Genomic DNA, 27,383 nt, shown 5'->3' on the forward strand with positions numbered 1-27,383 from the left:
TTCCTGAGCCAATGTAATAGAGAATATGGGCTACTTTTACTTCTAGTAGGTGCAGGGTCTCTGGTCTAATGCTTGGATCCTTGATCTACGTTGAGTTGAGTTGGTGTAGGGTGAGAGATAGGGGTTTAATTTCAAACTCCTACATAAGGAATTCCAGTTTTTCCATCACCATTTATTGAAGAAGCTACCTTTTCACCAACCAATGTGTGTTTTTGGTACCTTTGTCTAGTATGAGATAGCTGTGTTTGGGTTCATCTCTGTGTTTGCTCTTATGTTCTACTAGTCTTCATTCTGTTTTTGTGCCAATACCATGCCATTGTTGTCACTGTAGCTCTGGTATTGTGATACTTTTTGTATCACTTTTCTTGCTAAGGATTGTTTTAGCTATCCTGGGCCTCTTATTTTTTTCCAATTAAATTTTATGACTAGTTTTTCTATTTCTATGAAGAATGTAGTTGGAATTTTGATGGGGGAATTGCATTGAATCTGTACAGTGCTTTTGGAAGTATTTTGACACAATTAATTCTGCCTATTGAAGAACATATGGAATCACAATTAATTCTGCCTATTGAAGAACATATGGAATCTTTCCATTCACTCAACTTTTTTTTTTAGTGTTCTATATTTTTCTTTGTAGAGGTCTTTCACATCTTTTGTTATATTGATTTCCAAGAATTTATTTCTATTTTTTTCAGGCTATTTTGAATGGGCTAGTTTTCCTGATTTCTATCTCATCTGATATGTCATTGGTTTATAGGAACACAATTGATTCATTGGTGTTAATTTTTATACTGTTACTTTGCTGAATTTGTTTATGAGTTCCAGAAGCTTTCTGGTAGGGTGGGGATATAGCTCAATTGGTAGAGTGCTTTCTTTGCATGTACAAGGCCCTGGGTTCAATCCCCAGCACTGCAAAAAAGAAAAGAAGCTTTAATCTTTATGGTGGAAGAATGTGAAGAGAAAGCCTGTAGAATGGGAGTGAATTTTTGCCACCTGTACCTCAGATAAAGCATTAATATTCAGGATATACAAATAACTCAAAAATACAACAACACAAAACCCCAAATAATCCAATCAATAAATGGGCTAAGGAACTGAACAGGCACTTCATAGAAGAAGAAATACAAATGGTCAAAAATACATGAAAAATATGTTAAATATGTCTAGCAACCAGAAAAATTCAAATTAAAACTGCACTGAGATTTTCTTCTCACTCCAGTCAGAATGTCAACAATCAAGAATATACAAGCAAAAATAAATGTTGATGATGATATGGGGGAAAAGATTCACTCATACATTGCTGGTGGGACTGCAAATTGATACAATCACTATGGAAAACCATATGGTGATTCCTCAGAAAACTTGTAATGGAACCATTTGGCCCAGTTATCCCACTCCTTGGTTTATACTCAAAAGACTTAAAATTACCATACTACAGTAACACAGCCACATCAATGTTTATAGCAGCTTAATTCACAGTAGCCAAACTATGGAACCAACCTAGGTGTTCTTCAACAGATGAATGGATAAATAAAATGTGGTATATGTATACAATGGCATCTTGCTCAGCCATAAAAAGAATGAAATTATGTCATTTGCTGGTAAATGGTAGGAACTGGACAATATCATGACAAATGAAATAAGCCAGTCCCAAATATCCAAAGCCAAATATTCTCTCTGATATGTGGATGATAATGCATAAGAAGGGAGGGTAGGAGGGGAAAAATAGAAGTTCATTGGATTAGACAAAAGGGAATGAAGAAAATGGAGGAGAAAGGGAATAGGAAAGACAATAGAATGAATTAGAAATAACTTTCCTTTGATTGTAAATGAATATATGAACACTGTAACTCCACATTATGTATAACCACAAGAATGGGATCCTAATTGGAATGGATTGTACTCCATGTATGTCAAAATATAGTCTACTGTCATATATATCTAAAAACAACATATAAAAAACCTGGGGGTTCCATAGTTTAGCAATTGTGAGTTGAGCTGCTATAAATATTGATGTGGCTGCATCACTGTAATATGCTTATTTTAGGCACTTTGGGTATAAACTGAGGAGTGGGATTGCTGAGTGGAATGGTTGTACTATTTCAAGTTTTCTGAGGAATCTCATACCACTTTCCATAATGGTTGCACCAATTTTCAGTCCCACCACCAATGTATGAATGTACCCTTTTCCCCACATTCTCACCAACATTTATTGTTGCTTGTGTTCTTGATAATTGCCATTCTGACTCGAATGAGATGAAATCTTAGAGTAGTTTTGATTTGCATTTCTCTATTTCCTAGAGATGTTGAACACTTTTTATATATTTGTTGATTCATTATATTTCTTTTTTTGTAAAGTGTCTATTCAGTTCCTTAGCCCATTTATTAATTGTGTTATTTGTTTGATTGTTTGTTTGGTGTTAAGTTTTTTTGAGTTCTGTATATATCCTGGAGATTAGTGCCGTCTTTGAGGTACATGTGGTAACATGAATGGATAAAGAAAATGTGGTATATGTACACAATAGGATATTACTCAGCCTTAAAAAGAATAAAATTATCACATTTTCTAGTAAATGGGTGGAGCTGGTGAATATCCTGCTAAGCAAAATAAGCCAATGCCCCCCCCCAAAAGGCTGAATATTTCCTCTGATATGTGGATGCTAACTTACAATAAGGTCAGGGTGTGGGGCTAGGGAAGAACAAAGTTATTTTAGATCAGGTAGAGGGAGGTGAAAGAAGGGGAGATAACATGTGGGTAGAAAGGATAGTAGAATGAATCAGACATTATTACTCTATATACATATATGACTACATGACCAGTGGGATTATACATCATGTACAACCAGAAAAATGAGAAAGTACATTCCATGGATGTATGGTATATCATAGTGCATTTTACTGTCATGCAAAACTATTGAGGAAACAAAATAAGAAGCACTTGAAAAAACTGGGGACATGGTGAGTACACTAGTATGCCTACACTTCACATCATTAAAAAAATCTTCCTCAAGTGAGTTATGAACTCCCATTTTTACCCCAAATACAGATTGCAGAATCACATCGGTTACACATTCACATTTTTACATAATGCCATACTCGTGACTGATGTATTCTGCTACCTTTCCTATCCTCTACTATCCCCCTCCCCCCCGTCTTCTCTTTCTATCCCATCTATTGTAGTTCATTTCTCTCCTTATTTTTCTTCCAATTCCCCTCACAACCTCTTTTATGTAGTTTTTTATAACAATGAGAGTCTCTTTCCATTTCCATGCAATTCCATTTTTCTCTCTCTTTCCCTCCCATCTCGTGCCTCTGTTTAATGTCAATCTTTTCTTCCTGCTCTTCCTCCCTACTCTATTCTTAGTTGCTCTCATTAAATCAAAGAAGACATTTGGTATTTGTTTTTTAGGGATTGGCTAGCTTCACTGAGCATAATCTGCTCTAATGCCATCCATTTCCCTGCAAATTCCATGATTTTGTCATTTTTTAGTGCTGCGTAATACTCCATAGTGTATAAATGCCACATTTTTTTAATCCATTCATCCATTGAAGGGCATCTGGGTTGGTTCCACAGTCTAGCTATTGTGAATTGTGCTGCTATGAACATCGATGTGGCAGTATCCCTGTAGTACGCTCTTTTAAGGTCTTCAGGGAATAGACCAAGAAGGGCAATAACTGGGTCAAATGGTGGTTCCATTCCTAGCTTTCCCAGGAATCTCCATACTGCTTTCCAAATTGGTCGAACCAATTTGCAGTCCCACCAGCAATGTATAAGAGTACCCTTTTCCCCACATCCTCGCCAGCACTTGTTATTATTTGACTTCATAATGGCTGCCAATCTTACTGGAGTGAGATGGTATCTTAGGGTAGTTTTGATTTGCATTTCTCTGACTGCTAGAGATGGTGAGCATTTTTTCATGTATCTGTTGATTGATTGTATGTCCTCTTCTGAGAAGTGTCTGTTCAGGTCCTTGGCCCATTTGTTGATTGGGTTATTTGTTGTCTTATTGTCTAAGTTTTTGAGTTCTTTGTAAACTCTGGATATTAAGGCTCTATCTGAAGTGTGGGGGGTAAAAATTTGTTCCCATGATGTAGGCTCCCGATTTACTTCTCTTATTGTTTCTCTTGCTGTGAAAAAACTTTTTAGTTTAAGTAAGTCCCATTTGTTGATTCTTGTTATTAACTCTTGTGCTATGGGTGTCCTGTTAAGGAATTTGGAGCCTGATCCCACAATATGTAGATCGGAGCCAACTTTTTCTTCTATCAGACGCAGAGTCTCTGATTTGATATCAAGCTCCTTGATCCATTTAGATTTAACTTTTGTGCATGGCGAGAGGAAGGGATTCAGTTTCATTTATTGTGTCAGAGGAGTTTATTATTTGGCTTGAGCCAAGCATTTAACTCATAAAAATAGATAATGTTACTAGATAACATGTAATGAAGCAATCTGTAGGTCTTACAGAATTTAAGTTCTCAAATAATTTAAATATAAAATGTGTTCTTTAGGTTGGAGTGGTCAGAGAAGACTTTGTACAGAACAAGGTGTAAATAATCATACACTATTTATTTAGCAGAGTATCTTAATAAAGCAATAATGGGAATACACTTTAGTTGGATTTGATACAATTAGGGGATATCAACATATTGCTATGTATTTAATTATTGGGACATGAACAATTAAGTGAAAACAGCATGACATATGGTTAGGTTAACTGTTCTTCCAGGACAAGAACCTTTAATATCTGTCAGTATCATATATTAGTGGGCCTTTCTTTTTCAGTTGGTTATTTGTCAAGAAAATTAATCAACTAATAAAAAATTAAATGTACTTATCTTTTTTCAACCTAATCTTTGGGATACTGAAGTCTTTAGAAAGTAATATGTACCTTCAACTCAGAAACAGATGACTTATTTTGGGGTTCTGTTAGGGGTTTCTTTATTTGAAAGACCATCTCCTCCTGCGATTCATTGAGGGAAATTGGCAATGAGCCTCCCAGCAATGATCCTGGATCCGGCAACTTTCCTTTATCTCTACCCATCAAAACAGTTTTTCAGGCAAAGTCCCCCATTAGATTGTGAACTCCTCTCTGAGCAAAGGTTATGTTGATTAATCTTGGGTATTTCCCTTCACAAGTCCAATAGAGTATCTGACACAGAAGAATTGCTCCATAAATAATAGTCAAGGAAAATCAAACTCAGGTAAGCTTCAAGTTGTTCTCTCAGTGCCCTGGGGTCCTTAGGAGAAACCGATTATTGGTAAGTTAATCAGATAAAAAAGTATGTAAACTAGCTTATGTCTTACCTCTCTTAAGTAAAAGCAGCTTTATCTTCTTGCAATATACAAATCCAGTAAGTCCCTTACAGTATAAATAGATTAGCAGTTGTGAGAAAATGTGAGTATTCTGTGCAGATTTAAATCACTTAATTTACTTCAAGTATGGGCAGTACTTCTTGGTTAAACCCTGTATACTCTGAATAATCTGTGGAATGTTAAAAATACATTGATCCATAAAGAGTTGAAAACTTCATAGATAGATTATAAATATTTAGGATATGCCAAATTATGGAGACATATTTGCCTATATTGTGAGTTATAGCTTGTTGAGGTTTGTTGTATGATTGTAGTGCAAAGATAATTATGTGCCTTTTGTAACAGATTCTAACAATATTTACTACTGCTTTAGACAGATGGGGTGAAAAAAGTGCATCTGTACAGGGTGTAAACACAGGGTGGCCAAGCATGTCTGAAATAGTTGTGAATCACATTGATGTTACCATTCAACAAACTCTTAGGAAAAGTTAATGGTGAACCAGGCATGCATCAGTCATTGGTCTGGCACATTTTTTCAAAAGCAACAAAAGATGAAATCTGAGTCTTTGAGTCTGATGATGACTCTGAGAGAGGCAGATAAGGCAAAATGATATAAATTCTTCAGTGTTTTCACATTACTTCATATTTAGTGAAAAGTCTACATTTCACTTAAGTGAAAAAACAAACCACCGATTTTCACATTTGAGACAATGAAAACCAACATGTAAAAAAGTTGTCAAAAATTAGCATATTTAGTCAGGCATGTGGCTCACACCTGTAATAACAGTGGCTAGGGAGGCTGAGGCATAAGGATTGCCAGTGCAAAGCAAGCTTTAGCAAGTCAACAAGACCCTAAGCGACTCAGTGAGATCTGTCTCTTAAAAAATTTTGAAAAAGGGCTGAGGATGCTGCTCAGTGGTTAAGCACTTCTGGATTTAATCTCTGGTACCAAAAAAAGCCTCTTTTGTGCCATTTCTTACACATGGACTTTGCTATATTGCTTTTGTACAGACAGTGACAGGAATCTCATATCAAACATGTTGATGGAATGAGATTTTTCTCCACAATAACAGGGAATCTCTTTCAACTTTACTTCTGAGAAGAATGCTTCTCTCTTTTATCTCCATAAGTCTAGTGTGACACTAGCCTGGACTGTTTCCAAATCTGATGAGCCTTGGAACCAGTGACCACACTCATTAATAACCATCACATTTTTCAAATATTTCTTCTTGTATGGATAGGTTCAAATTCTGGTATTCTGTGGTGGACAATGCTGGGGCTTGAATCACCAGGGCTTTGTGCATGCTGGGCAAGCACTCTAACACTTACCTACATCCCCAGTCCAAATCTGGTGTTTTATTTTTTTAATTCTTTTTAATTATACATGACAATAGAGTATATTTTGACATAATTATAGAAGCATGGAGTACATCTTATTCTAACTAGGATCTCAGTCTTGTGGTTGTACATGATGAGGACATTCACTGTGGTGTTTTTGTATAGGTACATAGAAAAGTTAAGTAAGACTCATTCCACTGTCTTTCCTGTTCTCTATCTTTCCCTTCATTCTCCTTTGTCTAAATTATAGAGATGTACTTACATTTGTCTATTTTTGTGAGTTTTAGCTTGTGAAAGCTGGTTCTAATCTGGTGTTTTCTATCACCTCTTTCTTGAAGCCTTGAGGAAATCAAAGAACATAATCTGGCAGCTATTCCTATCATTGATAGTCTGGAATAAATTACTATAGGACTGGTACATGCCCTGTGGCCTAGGAAATGAATATGGAGCATGTGTAAGACCATAAAAATAATTGTAGAAGATTCTTTATAAGCCAATTTATATGATCATAAATAACATGTTTACAGAGTACTTAATTTTGCATAATACATATTTTTTAAAAAATTATCCATATACATGCTTTGGATACAACCCTTCATTATATGTATTTGACTTGTAACTAGCCCTTTACATGTTTAAATTAGTCTAGGAAAAAAAATGTAACCAGGGTAAAAAAACACTCAGAAACAATAATTTCTGTCTTCCTTTATTTTCTTCCTCAGTTTTGACCTAAGATTTACTATGATGTACAACACACAACCCTTAAAAGGGCACATACATACATGTACACCTTGAAATTGAGTATAAAGAGCCTCTAGAGACTGAATAAGACATCCTTCAAATAGTTTTCTGAACATCTTTGAAACATCATTCTAGTGATATTTACTTAATTATACATCATAATTATGTAAGTGTACATTGTGATTATATGATCACATGTGTTTATATTCAATAGACAGTTAGATATAATCACCCTTAGCACATAAATGCATGATGACAAAAAGTTCGTTGATGGAATTCAGGAACCTACAAGCAGGTAAAATACACTAAATGTTATTCTGATCCTTTCCATTGGATAGTTTTCATGAGGTTGAACTAGAAAGATAGCTTGTATCAGGATGAAGAGAGAGTGTTGGAAATGTACTCTAATTGAAGAGAATGAACATGGAAAATTGGGATGTTGAGGCAGGAGGATCGTAAATTCAAAGCCAGCCTCAGCAACTTAGTTCGGCCCTAAGCAACTTAGCAAGAACCTGTCTCAAATTAAAAAGTAAATGGGGCTGGGGATGTGGCTCAGTGAGAAAGCACCCAGAGTAATCCTTAGAACCAAAAACAAACAAACAAACAAAATTACAAGGGTGATTAGTAGAGTGAAAGAAGAGGGAATCAGGAGGAGGGTGGAGGAGAAGGAAAGATGAGATTTGGGGAATTAAATAGATCAATTTATGTTCTGTTCATGCCTGAATATGTCAAATGAATTCCTTTCTTATGAATAATCATAATAAACCAATAAAATTAATGTTAAAAACAATGAGCAATTTGGCAATTATAAATACACATTCTTCCTTCTCATATAATTGAATTTGCCAAAATCTTATTGATATCAACTTTATGCTGTTCTATTATAGTCTCCACATCTTATTTGGAGTTTGATTCCCCTTTCAAGAATACATCTTGAACCCTGTACTATGAGTTTTAATATGGGATTCACTTCTAAATTGTGTTTACTTAGAAGGATTCATGGTGATTTTAGAAACATGAAATATCTAAGGAGATATTCATTTAACACACTCACAGTGGGTTAAATCTGAGAGAACCTGTGTCAAAATTGTCCCAGAAATTTCAGAGTTTTCCTTAATCCCCTCACTTACCATATACTAACAATTTATATAACTTTCTACTTCTTATGTAGCCTTCTTATCATACTTCTCATATCTGGGGCAACAGATACCCTTCTTTTCAGTTCTCTTTTAGTAACCATCAGAATCGTTTTTTCTCCCACTTCCTCCTACTAGTGCCTAGGGCCCACAGACCAATTCCTGAGGATCTCTTTGTAGTGTCCCACCTGGCCTAGACAGAGTTCTGTACTTTCAATATTCTCTGAAGCTAATTCTTTCAAAGAATTAAATAGTACCTTGTATGACTTCTTTCTGTCATGTGACAGGTAATTTTATTTCCAAAACTAAGTTACCTAGCTAGGATAAGGCCCATCTCAGGTAACATAATGCATTAACCCTGATGAAATCTGCTTGACTCTAAAAGGACAGTTAAATGTTGATTTGGATGGCATACAGGCATCAAGGCAGACTGAGCCAGGGGAATGTGAGAAAGGATATATTAGAACAAATGGGTCTTCCAGTGATGTCCACTAGAATAGAACACTGTATATAAATACTCACCTATACAGCTATTGGCATTTTGCAGGCAGCAGTGAGGTCGAGGCATTTCCCACTGACTTATGCCAGGCTTGTGACAAATTGGAGGATGGAGACAATATGACAGGAAATGTTTCTGATTCAATAGATTGAATTTCAAACACGAGTCTCCTCTGGGCTCTTAACTGCAGGATATGGTCTGTTTCCTGGGTTACAATATTATGTTGTAATGTTCTAATATTGGCTCTTTCTTCTCCTGAGTCAGTGAATAGTCTTGTGTCACCTTCTCACGCCTTGTTTAGACATAAAGGCTGAGAAAATATTATTCTCTGTCCTGATGGGGTGAGGAAGAGGTAATTAGAGGAGAATGACTTTCACTTCCCTAGCCTCAGCTTAAATGTGCCTGCATTTCTCTTTTCCATATCTCCTTTCCCCATGTCTAAACTTTCAGAGAGAAGAAAAACAGGTGACTATTTCTTCCTTTATAAGTTGTATATCCAAGTTAGCAGCAAGCCTGAGAAATCTGCGTTTTAATATCTGTGGCACAGAGTTGACAAGAATAGTCCACTTAATCAGATCACCTCCCACTAGGTGATTATTGAGGAAAATTTTGAAGGAAAACATAGCCATCTGCTCAAATATGTGAAATTATTACCCTCCTGAAAAACACATGCATCACACCCACACATACACTCACACTCCATGAGCATACATTATAAGTGCTGACTTCCTCAATTTATCCCTGCTTTGTCTACTTTGCCATCATAGAATCTGAAGTTAGTGTCAGAAAGAGAGGGCAAATGTGCATAATTTCTAGTATAAATCTAGAATGTCTGTGGCTTTCTCATTCTTTCTCCTTTTTTTTTTTTTGGTACTTTGTGATTGGTTCATTGATACCTCTGACATACTTAGACAATGCACAGAGTGACTTAAAGGGTACTGGTGACTCTACCTTTAGAGAGTTTTATTATTGGGAACTCTGGGGAATTAGTAGAGAACCATGTACGGTAAGGACACTTGTGACAAATTGTACCCAGAGCCTGATATCAGGAGCATCAAAAAAAAAATCATACTATTTGATAATCTAAAGCATTAGATTTGAAATTAGTTTCTTATCTCTTCCTCACTTGACCTTTCTTAGCCTCTGTCTTATCTGTAAATTTCAGGATTATTGTGAACACTAAATGAGCTGATATATGCAAAATAACATCATAATATTGCCCACAAAATATTAAAGTAAATTTTTTTGAGGAGAGTAGGGAGAAAGTGGTAGAGAAGGAATACAACCAGTATTTATTGAAGTCCTCAGTGATCAGGTGGAAACAAGTTCTATAGAATACCTTAATAAAGGGTTACAGAGTTTAAAAATTCTTATCCATTCCCTATAAGCTCACATATACCATTGAAAAAAACTGAAGAAGTAGGCCATATGGAAAATCTTTTCCTGAGGACAATGTAAGCTGGGGAAAGGGTACCATAAAGTTATTGTAATTTTAAGGTTTTCAACATCACTCATTATGAAAGGGATTTTGCCCATGTCTTGCTCCTAGGCAATTTAGTGCCTTAACTATTGTGACTGTGAGTCTCCCAAGTTTTATAAATTAAACATTTGTTAAAATTTGAATTCTATAGCCACAATTTCCATAGTTTGGGGATCCTATTTATATGTTACTTAATTTTTACAATCTTTTTACCACATTCTGAATTCTTGGGATATTTAAGCTTATTTTATTTAATAAGATATTTATCCTCACATGTTTTCATTTTTAAGAAAAAAGCTAAAAACTTTGTAGTATAAATTCTTGCCAGCTGGAGATACTCTGTAGCCTTCAGTCTGCAAGCTGACTTGACTGTTCATCATATGCTTGGGTTACCCTTTATTGCACATGCAACTTGGTAATATTTTAACATATTCTGATAGTAAATATTGCTGTGGAGAATTCTGATATTAACCAAAGACTTCCTCTTGTACATCATATGTTTAATGCCTAAATGCAGGAATATTTCTTTTGTAACTCAATCAAGAAACAATGTGTAATCTTCTTTCACATAGTCTTTCACCTAGTCATTTCTTTCTTTCTTTTTTTTTTTTTTTTGTACTTGAGAATGATCCCAGGGTTGCATTACCACTGATCTATATCCCCAGTTCTTTTCATTTTTTATTTTTAGAAATAAATTGCTTAGGCTGGCCTCAAATTTTGATATATGTAAACTCTTTTCAGATTTCATAATTGGATTGATTTTGCCTAACACACACACATGTACACATATCCATAATTTTTTCTCTGACCACTTTATTATTTATCTTTTTTGCCCATATTCCCATGGCTGTCTGATTTTCTCAAGTATTTCCTCTTTTTAAATAATTGGATTTGAATCCATATCTAGTCTGTGTCATAAATAACACTATTAGTTTAATGTTGTTGTTTTGATCCTTAGTTTGCTTTGTTATCTCAGTAGTCTCCCTTGTGATTTCAATCTGGTACCCTATTTGCTTGTCTCTTAGATCATATTTTACTGAAATCATTGTTTTTATTAAACTCTTTTATAATATGAAGTGCCAATGAGAATTTTCCTCCTTTCATTAGGATATGTTTTATTTTCCACATTGGATTATTCAACCTTCATTGCAGGTCTTATCTCATTTCTTAATTCTGTGAATATTTCAATGAAATTGGAACAAGTTCATTAAAATTGGTTGGAAATAATTGCATATATTTTGTTAATATTATAATACAGTAATATTCTTTATCATTATATAATATGTATTTGGTTTACATTTTTAAAATGTTTGTTTTATTAATGAATTATAGTTTTACATAATTGAAGATTAATTTTTACATATTCATAAATGCATATAACATCATTTTCTCTATGTCAATCTCCAGTGCTCCCTCTTTTCCTTCTCTCCTCTTTCCCCCTTGATTCCCTTCTTCTATTCCACTCTTCTCCCTTCTGTTTTCATAATATTCCCTTTTAAAAACTTCCTTATTGCATGTGTTTCACATCTACATGATGGGGCAAAGTGGTTTAAATTGGATTCTTCTAAAGCAACCCCTTAAAGGAGTATAGCTATGTAAATAATTTACTAAAGAACAAAATCTTCCCAGGGGAAATTCCAAGAGAAGCAAGAGAGTGGAAGGAAGCAATCAGTAAAAAAAAAAAAAGTCTTATGCAAAACTCTACAGAGGACTGTGCTGAGATTCCAGTGTGAGCATTATTATGGTTTGTATATGCGTTGTCCCCGAAAAGCTCATATTTGCAATACTTCAGGAAAGTTTAGAGTTGAAATGATTAGCTTATGAGAACTTTAACATAATCAGTGTATTTAATTCACTGCTATGGATTAATTGGGCTGTAACTACAGCAGGTGGGAAGTAGCTGGAGGAAGTGGGTCCCTTGGAGCATGCCTCTGGGTTTTATATTTTGTTGCTGGAGTGTGGAGCGCTTTCTCTGCTTCTTGGTGCCATGTTCTAAGTTGCTTATCTCCACCACACCTGTTTACCATGAAGTTCTGCCTCACCTTGAGCCCAGAGCAACGGAATCCACTGTCAAAGTATGGACTGAGACCTCTGAAACTGTGAGTCCTAAATAAACTTTCTTCTTCTGTTTTATTTTCAGGTATCTTGGTCAGAGCAGAGAAAAAGTTGACTAAAACAAACACTATGTCTCAGAGTTGCCTTAAACCAAGTAAAGGAGAAGGATTTTCATCCTCTTTCCACTCATCAGTTGTTGGTCAAACCTTAACTTGATTAGGGTCGGGTGAGAGAGATACATTGTTAGGTGCTTCTGTATCTGCTGAACTGTTGACAAAGTAGATTCTAATAGCCCAAGGACAGGCTTTTGAAAACTGGCCTCAGTTTCCATTTGTTAGCAACAAGTTTGCATCCAAGCCAAAGACACATAAAATCTTGTAATAAAGTACTTAAGGGGATCTGGGAAAATCACTGACACGATCAACCATACTTGCTATATTAATTTCATTTAGTATTTTAAAATAGATTTCATTTTTGCCATGTGATTCTTTTTCATATTGCCTAATCACTGTCACAATTAGCTTGATAAACTCTTTCCAGTGCTTTTATTTACTCTTATGTAAGGTGGATAGACTTCCTTTGATTTATTTCCCATTATATCTGGAAACACCTTATATCCCAAGTTCATTTTGTTGTTTTTCTTGTTCTCATAAGTACATTTTGAGAAATACAGCATAGAAGTTTGGGGTAGGTGAAAGCAGAAAAGCTCCACAGCTGCTAGATATATTTGTGTGAATGGCCCAAATTCTGTTGTTTATTCTAAGATTTCCGCCAGCTACTCCCCACCTGCCAATAGTTACAGCCCAGTTAATTCATAGCAGTGAATTAATACACTGATTATATTAAAGTTCTCAAAAGCCAATCATTTCAACTCTAAATTTTACTAATATATTATAGATTGGATTCAGCCCTTCAATGTGGGAAATAGATCATATTCTTGTCAGGATATCCTTGGTCTTTAGATGAATTCTAAAAGTCATCATGGAATCCTGAAAAATTGCCAGCTTTTCTTACCTATGCTTATTTCTCAATTGTCTCTGTTGAAATTCTGATAATGGTAGGTGTAGCCTCCTATTCTTGACGATGTTACCTCAACTTTTGACTAGAATTTTTCAGTGTAATTTTGGGGTTTACTCATGAAAATACTTGGGATTTCATTGCTCTACTGCCTTTCCTCAGAATGGAATCTATAGGAGCCACACAGAACAATGCTATATGTTTTGTTTCTTTAATTACTACTTTTCAAAGTTTATAACAGCAAGGTTGTGTTGTTATCTCTATGTAGATGCTGCTATAAAATTTCTTGCTCATTTATTTGTTTAGTTAGATTCTGTGATCTAACTACATTCTTCAATTACAACTAGGATGTTTATTGCCTCCATGTTGGTTTTGGTAAAGTACAATTAATTCCCTCCCACCAAATTTTCTTATGTTCTCATCTTTGCCTGAATCTTACACATATTAAAAATCACAAATCTCTTTTTTGCTTCAATCAATTCTTTTAAGTTGTCTATAACATTTGGAATTGTATAATCTCAGTTAAACAATAAACAGTGCTTTAATGTGTTCCATCAGAGAAAGTAATTTTCAAACAACCTCTGAAACCTACATAAGTTTTAGTCATAGATTTTTCAGTGACTTTATTCTAAAAGAGAAAAAGAGACCAGCAATCAGCTCTTTATACTGTACTTGTGAACACCAGTGGTAGTTCAAGGTGTGCTTATTTTCATCTCTTCAGATAATGTCCATACTGCCTAATATGGCATGCATATTGTAAGGAAAAGTTGAAGGAGGAATGATAAAGCAGGAGAGGACCATAAAAACATTTAAATGCAGAAAAGAGAAATAACACCTACATAAATATCTGAGAATGTTAACTCTTTAAATATGAGGTGAAATTCTCTATTGCTTACTTTTGTGATGGCAAGCATTGTATGGTCGGTAAAGTTTCCTGAGATGATATAGCCTGGATGATGTCTTCCCTACACCATGATACTCCTCAGAAGTCACAGCTATTTTAAGAGGCAGTCTTATAATTGTAAATATTTGGAGGATGTTCTTGTTCTTTTAGACTGCTCTGAATGGAAGCCAGCTCACTGATATTGGGGGCTTCTTGAGATCTTGAATAGGTGAGGGAAAAAAAAGCTAGCTTTAACCTAGATCATTTGATTACTATACTTGTGAAACTATTTTGCAAGAAAAATCATTTGTCCATATTTACTGCTATTTAGTCAGCTTTTGGCTGTAAGGGCAGGGAAAATAAGAGAACTCTAGGCTAGAATAAACTGAATCACCAAAAAGGAAAACTAGACAAAGGAAACAATCATTATTTGCTGTACTGTTTTTTTTTTTTCAGTTAAAAAAAGTATATAAAAATACTTGCTGGAAAATGTCTTTCTTATTCAGGTCAGATTCTGTTTAGATCATTAGTAGCTAAACAGCTTTAGGATATGTGTTGGTTGTTTCTGTTTGTTTCCAGTGGACAGATATGAATGATTTCTTTCTGTCAGCTTTCCCATTCTCGGAAAACTAGATTTGTCATTCTGTTGTTGAGGTCATAGAGTCACCCAGTCATCAGCTGCTGACTGCCTATCTGCCTTGACAGGGAAGGAAATTGAGGGTGTTAGTAGAGGTTATTTAGGGTCATTTAGTGAGTGTATTGAAAAAAAATAAAAACTACAGGAAGAACTTTGGCAGATTTGAATTTATAGGAAGATAAGACCAAGGAAAAACATTGGTTATCAAGTGCATTTTTTAAATAAAAGGGATTGTACTGTATCATTTTCTTTGTGAATCCATGTTGTATATTTTATTGCCTTTGACATTAGTTGTGGCTTAAAATACAAAATGATAAAATGATCAAATTGATAATTATAACTTAATGACTATATTAATGTACTCTAAATTATCAGAATAATTAGGTATATCTGTGTATACACATATAAATATATGTATCCACATATAGGTGTATTTTATGAAGAAACACTTGAAATTGCTTTTTATAGGTCAAAATGGTCAAATACCAAGTTCATATGGTCTCATTTAACATACTGGCCAAATGGTCAAATGTCATCAAATTTATATTTTTTTAATTTGGGGAAGGGAGGGAGAAAGAGGGAGAGGGAGAAGCAGAGGCTGGAGTAACACAATCTCCTTGAAGGGAATGCCCTCAATACCTAGAAGATCATTCCCTTGGTTCTAACTTAAGGTTCTGTCATCTCCCAATAGTACCATGCTGGGGAGTAAGCCTTTAACATATGAGCTGTTTGGAAGATATTCCCTATCTAAGCTATAGCAGTTAGCATAGTCACTATATACAGTATCAATTTGTTTTTATTAAGAACATTGTTTTAAATGAAAATACTGCTTTTTCCAAAGTTATATTGCAAAAAAGGGTAAGGAAAGTGATGGTTCTTAGTTGAGTAATAGAATTTGTTGGTAAATTAAAGAATAAAACATCAGGTTTTGTGGTGGCTCAATCTATGTTGTGAATAATTCATCCTATATGCTTTATGTAGAGTTAGGAAAATTTTATTCCTGAAAGTATTTCAGCCAGTGCTCCAACCAATCTAGCAAATATTCATGGAGGGTCAGAGAAATTATAATAAATAATAAAATAATGCAGTGGATACCTGGGTTTGCTACATAGAATCTATTTTCTGCTCTTTCATATAATAGTAATCTGAATTTCCTTTAAAAATTATCCTTCTCCCAGGCCACACATGAAAGGTGGTTTAAGTTGGTCTAAATCAATTACTGCATTGTATTCATCTAATAAACTTGGGGCACAGGTAGTCACATGATATAATATAGTCCAATGATAATAAATCCTCAGGAATTTGCTGGAATAAATTATTTTTTCCTTTTTTGTTATTTATTTATTTATTTATTTGGGTACTGGGAAATGAACCCAGAGGCACTGAGCCATATCACCAGTCCTTTTTATTTTGAGATAGGGTCTTACTAAATTTCTTAGGGCCCTACAAAGTTGCTGAGGTGGCTTTTTAAAAAAATGTAAATCTTTTCATTGTTCTTTTTAGACATACATGACAAGAATGTATTCTGACATACATACATGGAGAATAACTTTCTATTCTTGTGGTTGTACATGATGTGGAGTTTCACTGGTCATGTATTCATATATGAACATAGGAAAGTTATGTCCAATTCATTCTACTGTCTTTCCTATTCCCATTCCCCTTCCCTTCCATTCATTCCCCTTTGTCTAATCCAATAGACTTCAGTTCTTTCCCTCCCTCATACCTTTGTTGTGGGTTAGAATTCACATATCAGAGAGGACATTTGACCCTTGGGTTTTGGGGACTGGCTTATTTCACTTAGCATGATATTCTCTAGTTCTATCCATCTACCAGCAAATGCTGAGGCTGGCTTTGAACTGGTCATCCTTCTGCCTCCTGTAGTCCAAAATTGTTGGGATTACAGGCTTGTGCCAGCACACACAGCAAAGGCAAATATTATCTACTTTACTAGGGTTAGTACTCTGAGTATTGCAGTCATTTTGACTCCAAGAGGAGACATACCCTGAGGATGGAGGCAGAAAATGAGAGTCTAGAAGATTTGCATAGCAGGGCTGAGACCCTGATAAAATCTTGAATTTCTGGGGTTGGGGTTGTGGCTCAGTGGTAGAGGCTTGCCTAGATGTGAGGCACTGGGTTTGATCATCAGCACCACATAAAAACAAATAAAATAAAGGTATATGTCCATCTACAACTAAAAAATATATTTTAAAAAAATCTTTAATTTCTGAACCAAAATCAGTCAGCAATACTTTGGATATTTTTTGTTCTATGAGCTAATCAATGCCTTTTGTATCAAGACACAAAGTAAGTTTTTCTTTCCTCACTAGACATAAAAAGCATCCTAGCCAACATAAGTGGTTAATTTGAAGTTTGTGGAAACATAGGTAACATGATTATCAATAGAACAGTGATTTGAAAGAAAGCCAGGGAACTGTTTAAACATGTCAATGATGCAACTGTTAGAGGAATCACCAGAGTATCTGCCTGAACAGATCTTCACCATGAGTAAAATTCAGATGAAAAATTAAAATTTGTTTCATAAGCTCTTTCCTGAATATGAAAGTACATATTCATATGAAAAAAATATAAAATTGACCAGATTTAAGGCAGAAAATAGCCACCACTGATAACTCTAACACACAGAAGAAAACACTGTCATTATTTTAGCATATTGCTTCTATTCCTCTTTCTATCCATCTTATGTAGTTAAGATTACACTGTACATTCAATTTTTGTACTTTTTTTTATTCCAACACCAAATAATAAGAATTTTCCCACATCATTAACAACTCTTCATGAAGAACATGTTTTTCTTCCCAAGGAAATTACAGTTTGCAGGGGGGTTGATACAAATACATATGAAATGGTGAATGGCATAGTAAAAAATTGTAATATAATTAGTTTAATAATATGACCATACTATAAATAACATGATTAAATTATTTAAATTGTCAGTTTAAATATATTTTAAAAAATCATAAACTTTTCATAGCAAGGGTGGGATTTGTAAGGGTAGACATCTGACTTAGTAAAGGGAAAAGACCAGATAGTTTAGACTAAGAAAATTGCAATTAACATCTATTCTAATCCTGATAGAGCATGTGGGCATGCTTTTCTACATGAAGGAACAAAGGCTAGAAGGAAGATTTGTAAAGTAAATCAGAAATGAGTAGTTATGAGGTAGTTTGATTATGGAGAATCTTGTGAATTAGGCGAAAAGTTTCTATTTATGAAAAACAATGAAGTTCATAGTCCTTATTAAAGGGGTATAATGAGGACTACATTGTCTTACATGGCATGCTGTTTTGACTGAGAATTGTGGAGAAGAAAGGTATGTAATGACATCAATAAGAACCTTCCAAGAGGACACACTGCGAATTAGGCATTGCTTTTACTAGAGAATTCGAAAGCATACATTTTAGCTGAGTTGGGGCAATTTCTTAAAACTATGTTGTGCTCCTATATATTTATATTATTTATTTCCCTCATGGTAAACTATGATGTAGGTGCTCTTGTTATCTTTATTTTAGAAACTAAGGCTTGGGATTATTTCAGGGATAGAAATCAGTTTGAAGAAGTTTAAGCTAGTTTAATAAATATAAACATGGATATAAATATGAACATAGATTAAGGCATATTACTCATTATTTACAACCAAATAATACAATAATATAGTTGATATTCCAACACAAGTCATTATCCAAATAGTCCTAGGTACTTTATATACTTTATTTACTGCATTGCTAGTATTAGTGATAGGACCCTAGGTGTTTGGTTACAGTAGCAAAGATATATTTTTTCAAATAATTACTCCTCTGTTTCTGAAACTTAAATATTTATTTGTAACTTAATCATTATCTAGTATAATTATTTATTTAAAGTAAGTATATTTGCTAGTAAAATTGTGTGCTGTCCTGAGTCTTTGAATATCAGAGATGGTTTGTTCCACTGCACATGAAAGACAGTTTGACTTTGTGTATGTGTGATCCTTAATTAACAACATTCCACCTCAAAATTCTGTTGATATTGTTCCTTTTGTTACCATTTGGAACATACTGTGTATCTGAGATGCTTGAAGTTACCAAACATTTTGTAGCTTTGGTAGATGGCCTCTTTTGTTCTTCTCTGCAGATATTTGCAAAGCTTTTACTTCACCCTCCTAATACTATTTATTTTTTATCGTGATAGCTTTATCATAGGTATATTTTAATTCTTAAAATATTTCTTCAATCATGTCTTTGAATATTGCTCTGATAACTTCCTCAGTAACATCCCTAATTCTTATGTTGATTTTTAATTTTTTGCTCTTTTTTCTCACATCTTGTTTTCATTCTTGCCTGTAACACTGTATTTCTGGGGACTGACTGTTTTCTGGGAGCTTAAGACTCTGGATATAGACTGAAATATAGTAATAGTGGGATGGAGAGAAAAAGATGTCTGGTTACTTTCAAAAGATGTATGTATGTACTAGGTGGATAGCCCTGACTTTTTGAATCATGAGATAGTCTGTGAGAGAAGAATGAAATGTGTTTTGCTACCTAATTTCAAGTGAGATAACTGTTTCCAGTGTGATGGCAGTGATAGACTAGTAGTTGTATTTCCTGTTCTCTACAGGAATCCCAGATGATGATGAGTTAATTTTCCTTAACACCTTTGGTTTAGGTTTGCAGGTTCAAATAATTTCTTTGTCAAAAATTACAATATAGTATAAATTTTAATTTAGTGGCTCAAATTATTTTTATAACTTTAAAACTGATTACTGACCTGTTTTAAGTTTTATTTTTATTAATATTTATAAGAGTGATTATATAAGGATTCAATATCAATTGGTTTCCAAATTGTAGGTCTACCTCAGCTTTATATTCATTCTGACTATAACTGTATGCTTGTTTTTGAATAAGCAACTCATAACTTTGTTTCCATGCATAAATGGCATTTTTTTCATCTGACCAAGTGAGTTAGCCTGAACTCTTAAGTGACAATACATGGTTACTGTATTGAGTTGAATCGTGCCCTCCTGAAAGATCTTCAAGTTTTATCCCTCAGTGACTTTGAATATGATCTTATATGGAAATAGTATATTTGTAGGTGATGAAATAAAGATGAGATCATTAGGGTATGCCTTAATGCAATGTGACTGTGTCCTTACATAAGAAGGGAAATTTAGGCATGAAAATGGACACACACAGAGATCATGGCTATGTCACCATGAAGGCAGGAATCTCAGTGATGTATCTGTAAACCAAGGAATGCAAGAGATTTCCAGCATACTTACAGAAACTAGGAGGAAGGGGAGTAACAGATTCACCTTCAAAGTCTTTAGAAGAAACCAGTGTTGCCAACACCTTTATATTGAAGTTCTAGCCTATAGAACTATGACATAAGGAATTTCTATTGCTAAATGACTCCGTGTTTGACACATTGTTACTTCAGTCCAAGCTGAAACAATGATGTCTAAACTTCTTTCATGATTGACTCTGACACTACTTACACAGAAAGAGAGTACTACGGTTTAGATCTGTAATGTCACCCCAAAGCTCAGATGTATTAGTCAGTACAGCAATGTTAAGAGGTGAAGATTGAATTATGTGGAATCTTACCTCATCAATGGATTAATCCATTTCATGACTTAAGTATTTGAATTGACTTTCTGGGAGGCAATGAAAAGTATGGGCAAGTGAGACATGGCTGGAGGAAGTAGGTCGCTGGGAATATGATTTTGGTGACTATATGTGTACCTAGCTCCTCTTTGCTTCCTGGCTACCAAGAACTGAGCAGCTTTCTTCTGCCATGTCCATCTGCCATGATGTTTTTGCTTTGCTGCCAGGTGACCATGGACTGAACACTTTGAAACTTGTGAACCAAAATAAATCTTTCCTCTTCTAAGTTGTTCTTGTCAGGTACCTTGATCACAGTTATGAAGGGATGACCAACACAGACAGTAACACAAGATCATTACAAAGATCTGTGACTATAACCCTATCCTCTGGAACACATCATAAGTCATGATTGTGAAATTGAAGTGGTTTCATATGTTCCTTGTTTGCTGAGGTAGGTAGATATAGAGATTTATTCATGATAAGCCTTACTCAGGACTATTGCCCTCTATTGCTTCATAGAAATAAAGTTAGAGTAATTGAGAAAAAATTGAAAACATGTCAGGTCTAGAATTTCAAGTCATTTTTTAGCGTTTCCCAGTAGATAGTAAATCCAAGGTGCCTCTTTGTTGATTAAGGAAGCAAGAGTGCTGGGATGCTTATGTGTCTATGAGTATTCTCAAATATGTTCATGTCTGACAGACTGTTTCCAGCTTGCCCCCTTTTGTCTTTTTATTTTCCTTTTCTCTTCTCTGTTATCTCACTTCATGAGTTAAAAGAACACTTTCTTCAGTTTTCATAGGAATCCTAACATTGCTTCACCCAAGAGCTAATCATTTGGCTTGAATTGGCCTTGATAACAAAATGGAACACTGAACCACACTATATAGGTCAGTAAGTTAGATAATGTGGGGTTGAGTCTGTGATAGTTTTAATGCTGTCCAATTCATGTCCTTGACCTTTTAATTTGACAAGAGTTTGAACATTCACTCTACTTCTCCAGGATTTCTGGCTTTGATCCTTGACTATGCCCTTTGAAATGCTCATAAGTGTCACCCTTGTCTTCCATACTATCTTCAGTGTGCCTTTTCTAAATCTGACAGTTTTTTATGTTAAAAGTTTTCATAGACACCAACTACTTGAACAACAATATCTGATCCCTTTCAAATAATAGCACACAAAGCAGTTAATAATCTGATCTCTATCTTCCCAGTGGTATAAAATGACTAAGATTTTAAAATATGCTCCTACCTTGGAGGAACAAATCATAGAAATACCTGAGATTATTCCAGAGTCACCACTCAATACAATCTCTTTGAATTAAGTATTAAAAGCTATTGGGCCATGGCATGAGATGAGGACAGTTCTGGGCTTAAGGTATTGTTTGGAGTCTAGTAGAACACCCCGGCACAACAGAAGAAGCACCTAAAATGCTATGGCATGGTAGCAAAGTGTTAACCAGAGAGATGCAGGGAGCCAGCAGAGAAACTTTGCTAGCTTTGCAGCTCTGCTTTGCTAAGAACACTTCTGTAATATCTGCAAAGAATGTGCCAAAGAAGGAGAGTGACTAGGGCATATTTTTGGAAGATCTATTATTTGAATCCTGCCGTGTCAATGAATAAATGGACATTTGGCTAATCTATGCACAACTCCCTTTTGCACATCTAGACTTGAAACATTATAGTGTCCTGCTAAGGCTTTAGACAATAGGATTTGAGCATCTGTAAAGTCAGAATCAAAGACTAATCCATACTTGGTTATTCTGAGTGAACTAAAACACAGTAATTCATTTTCATTATAGATCTGGCATGCTGAGTAGAGGAACTGATCCATTACCAAAATCTGCTGTCTGTTCTCCATTAAGCCTGCTGAAGCAAGGGTCAGTCTGACACTTCACAGTGGGCAGGCCAGAGGGAGGGGGAACATCCCCAGGAGTGAGAAATTGGCCAAGGTACATTTACATTCTATGTTTGGCATTCAAAACTGAATTTAACTAAATGGCTTCTGTAGAAACCTTCTGTGGTAACAGCTTTTCTGGTAAACATGTGTGATGATGACTTAAGAAGCTTCATGAAGGTTGAACAGATGTGCAAAGCTTGTCTTTAAATAATGTGGAAACCAAGATATTTTCCCCCTTCTCTCTCCCTCCCCCCACTGTGTGTGTGTGTGTATGTGTGTGTGTGTGTGTGTGTGTGTGTGTGTGTGTGTGTGTGTGTGTGTCTATGTCTATTTGGTATTAGGGATTGAACACAGGGCCACATAAGCATTCTACCTCTGAGGTACCTTCCCAGCTCTTTATTTTAAGACACATTCTCATTAAGTTGCCCAGCCTGGCTTCAAATTTGCCATCCTCGTACTTCAGCCTCCCAAGTAGCTGGAGTAACAGATACATACCCCCATGAACAGCAAAATCAAGATTTAGATGAATGTTTTATCTTCCTTATAAATGGATCTCTATGGGCAAGAACAGATTCTGGTGAGATAAAATGGGTGGTAATGTCTCATTGTTCTTATATGTTTGAGGAGATGTTTTAACAGAGCTAATGGAAGAATAGAATTTTCACTTCTTTCCAGGTAGTCATCCTCTTTTAAGCTTTCGTGGTTATAAGATTATTGTTGTTTTTAATCATTCCATTCAAGACCCAATGAACTCATTTTGCACTTAACAACTTTGAATATTTTGCTCCTTTGCCTGCTTGTTTTGTGTTGGGTGTGTGTGTTTCTGTGATAGGGTGTGTGCATGATGTGCACATATAGGTACCATTTCTCTCCCTTTGCAGTACAAGCTTCTGATATCCAGAACATTTGCTGTTTTCTTTTCCTTCACATTCTCCTCTGTGCCTTTTCTGTCTCCATAGTGTAAAGCTTGCTGTAACACACTTTTCCCACTAGAATGTTTTGGGAAAACTAATGCAGAACAATTGTTCTTGAAATTCTATCACAAAGGCAAAATGGAAGAAAAGAAAGAGGGAAATAATGAGTCTTCAATATTTAACTCTGTACATGCCACATTCTCCCCAAATGACCCGAGACATATCTGTTTTTTTTTCCCCCTCTGTGGCTCAGGTTCTACATAAAAAAATCAAAGGATCAAACAGCATGATCCCTGAAACCCCTTACAATTTGGTCCTCTAGAATACATCATGACTCTCTATTATAAGATCTATGGAATTGAGCTTGGGAGGAAACCTACTATAAATATTGAGATTCTTACCCTTTGTCTAGACTCTATTTATTGAGAACCTATTGTATTTCAAGTATGATTCCAGACTACTTACATGCATTGCTCCTTTTAATCTTCAAACAACTATATGTGACTGCTATCATTATTTTCTCCATTTTTAGAGGATAGTTTAAGTATCTTTCTACCATTAAATAGCTAGAAAGTTCATGGCCAGTAAGTAATCCTTGTCTTTCTGACTCAGATACTCATATCCTTGAGCACAGTACTGTACCACAACACTTTACTATGCTCCTTCCAGTTGAACATATAGAAGCAACTGAACCAAACATGCATACACTTACACCTATACATATACACATATAAAACAAAAACTCGAGGTCAACCATGAACTGCTGGCTGTTGTTATGTGTGAGTAGGTGAACCTTAACCTATTTTCTAGGAGTTGGCCTGTGATGCAGGCTTGCTCAGGTCTGATATCAAAGTTTTTTCAAAACTTCAAAGAAGCAAGGAAAGCATGATGAGTCCATGAGAGAATATGAGGGGATTCAACCAAGACACAAAAGCAGCACAGCAAGAGACCCTCCATCTGTGCAAGGGAAACATATACAAGAAGCAAGAGTAGCATCAGGAAAGTAAAAAAAAAAATGAAGAAACAATGGAAAACAATCCAGCACAATTTCTTCCTGATTTCCTGCCTATATTTGCTCTGTGTGTTCCTTTACTACTTGTACTTCCCAGATCTGAGCTGCAGTTAATTCTATGAGGACATAGATAGGAATTTTAAGTCTTTTTAATTTGAAACACAGATATTATACAAATCATGAAAAATGTCTATGTCTATAGGACTGAAATGGTGGCAGTTTATAAAGGAGAAAAACCCATTTCTAACTTAAGATTTCTCTTTGATGTTGAGTGAGGAATTGGCTAACAGCTGATTAAAGTGAGGGCCCATCCCTAGCATCAGTGATATGCAATAGAGCCCCCCACCCCCTACACACACACACACACACACACACATACACATACACACACACACATTGCAATTCCATGTTGGGAGGATAGAACTTTTATTAGAATATTTATTTTCCTAGAGAAAGAATCCCAGAAATCTGTATAGCTTGAGAAGGGAGAGGGCCTGGGGTGGGCTGAGATGCAGTGCAAAGGGAAAGAAATCTTATGGTCCATTTAAGCTGTACTTTAAGGCTGGCACTTAGTGATGTTGAATTGTACCTAGTTGAAGGAGCTCCTGGAGTGAAAAGCAATGACCTGGGTAAGATCAAGTGTTATGACTTTGATCTCAGTACTCTGAGGGAGGGACTTAGGGGCATAGTAGATGATTTGGAAGGAATCCTTGTAGCGCACTAGAATGAGGAAGGGACTAATATATATCCCATGGAGGAGTCTCTACCAAGAGGCTGTTTCTCTGTCTGGCTGGAGCACAGCAACTGTATGAAGCTCAGCCATTAAGTCCTCACTTCATATGGCTTCGGGACTTGTATGTCCTATATTATTTAGCAACTCTCTCAATGAAGCACAGAATATTTTCTGAGGTCATTTGTCTCACTTAGAAGGGCCAGTTGGACTGAGTGGTTAAAGAGCATGGAATAAGGCAGGAAGAAGCTTTCAGAAAAGAAAGGAAAAAGTAGAGAGCCTTAGCAAATGTTCCCTGATCTCAAATAGAGCGGTGCTAGAAAGAGGGCAAAAGAAGGCAAAAATCATCCTGGAAAATGAATGGCAGCAAAATGAAGAGTATTTATTTGAGCACCTAAAAATAAGGGATAGAAGAGTATTTGCAGAAGATGAAAGGCTTATTTATATCTTCCACCCCTCCTCTTGTGAATAGTGTTCACTTTAAACTGCTTGCATGTATATTGTTCACTCTGTGGATTAGTTACTGCCAATTTAGAATGCCGAAATCCAGCATTCTGAGTCTCATAACCCCATGATTCTCATTAGCAGATGTACTAATTTTATCATTAATCCAAGCAAAATCCCAGACATTAAAACTGCAGCAAAATATATGTACAAATATCATATATCCCAAAGTCAAATATAAATGAACTGATATAATTGGTTCTTTTGGAATTTTTGTAAGTCTTCTCCAATACTACAGAAAATAAAGGATTGTTTGGCATGCAGGATGGACTTTAACAGATAAAGGAGAAAACATCAAGTAGCTGAGGCTTTAACTAATTTGATGATCTTTGATGCTAACAGGGTATCCAATCCCCTTAGCCTCTCAAGTGCACTGAAGGATTCCCAATTATTATAGCTGCATACCAGAAAGCTCTTCATTTTATCTCTTGGATACACAGCAAAAGAAGACATTCCAGGTATCTAGGAAAAATAGCTTTGACCTTGTGGTCCTGTAAGTGAGCTGAGAAACATGTCTGGGAAAGCAGGCTTATGTCATACAAGGTACAAGGCAAATGTACAACAATGAGTCTCTGGGTGCCACCTAGTTGAAGCAGAAATGTGGAATTTGATGTGATTTCTGTTTCTTCCTGTGGAGGCAAGGTGGAGACCTGCAGTGTTTCTTTCTCTGCTCTATTAATGAAGTATGCTACTGGTACAACCCCAGGATCAGTTAGGGATCCCTAACATTGTGATATAATCACAGAGGCAAGGTAGACTCTGTTACCAGGCCAGGCCAGAGTTAAGTCCAGGACTCACAGACACCTTCTGTAACTGTGAGTTACATACTTTCTAGCTTTTGCCTAGATTTAGAACTGGAACTGGGGCAAGATCAAATCAACCTATGGTAATGCCTTTTCTGGGATCACTGTGATATTTCCATTGTTTCCTAAGTACACATAAGAACTCAGAGACAGAAAAATTATGGTCATGAACATTTGTGGGTGTCTGGTAGTTTTAAAATAGTTTTATTTTTTTATTCTTTGTTGTTTAGAGTTTATCAAGAGCCCACCATGTTCTACGCTCTATACTTGTTCATACATTATATAACACCATGTCAATCCTTCATGGTGGATCTGAGTCTTTTCATTTTACAGATGAATTTACAATAAAACTTAACTTAGCTAAGATCCTATCTAAGGCTTAAAGAATTGTGGAATCTGTATTTCCATCAACATTTGCCTAATTCTAAAATGTGTGCCATTTCCACCACATAGAATGGCAACTCCTGTGAGTGAATTGATTATGAGCAGAGTGATATAGCCAAACATAATATGCTATTTTTCTCATTATCTTATCTTGATTAATTTGCACTGCCTTTTTATGCCTCAACTTATCTAGAGCTGACTTACTAATTTCTCCATATATAGGTTTAGCTGTGACCCAGATAAAATATAGAAATTATTTAAACCAGTAGAGGCAAAGGATTTTCATCTCATCTCAATGCTTATAGATTTACAATAACTACTTGGAACACTTTTTGAGAAGACTCATGTGGTGGCATCCAGGAATAGGTACTGTGATCCATTACTCTTATTTTTTATTATTTTTTACTTGTGTATGGACTCGATGATTTTATTTGTTTTTA

This window comes from Ictidomys tridecemlineatus, chromosome X (assembly GCF_052094955.1).
Source record: "Ictidomys tridecemlineatus isolate mIctTri1 chromosome X, mIctTri1.hap1, whole genome shotgun sequence".
Taxonomy (NCBI): domain Eukaryota; kingdom Metazoa; phylum Chordata; class Mammalia; order Rodentia; family Sciuridae; genus Ictidomys; species Ictidomys tridecemlineatus.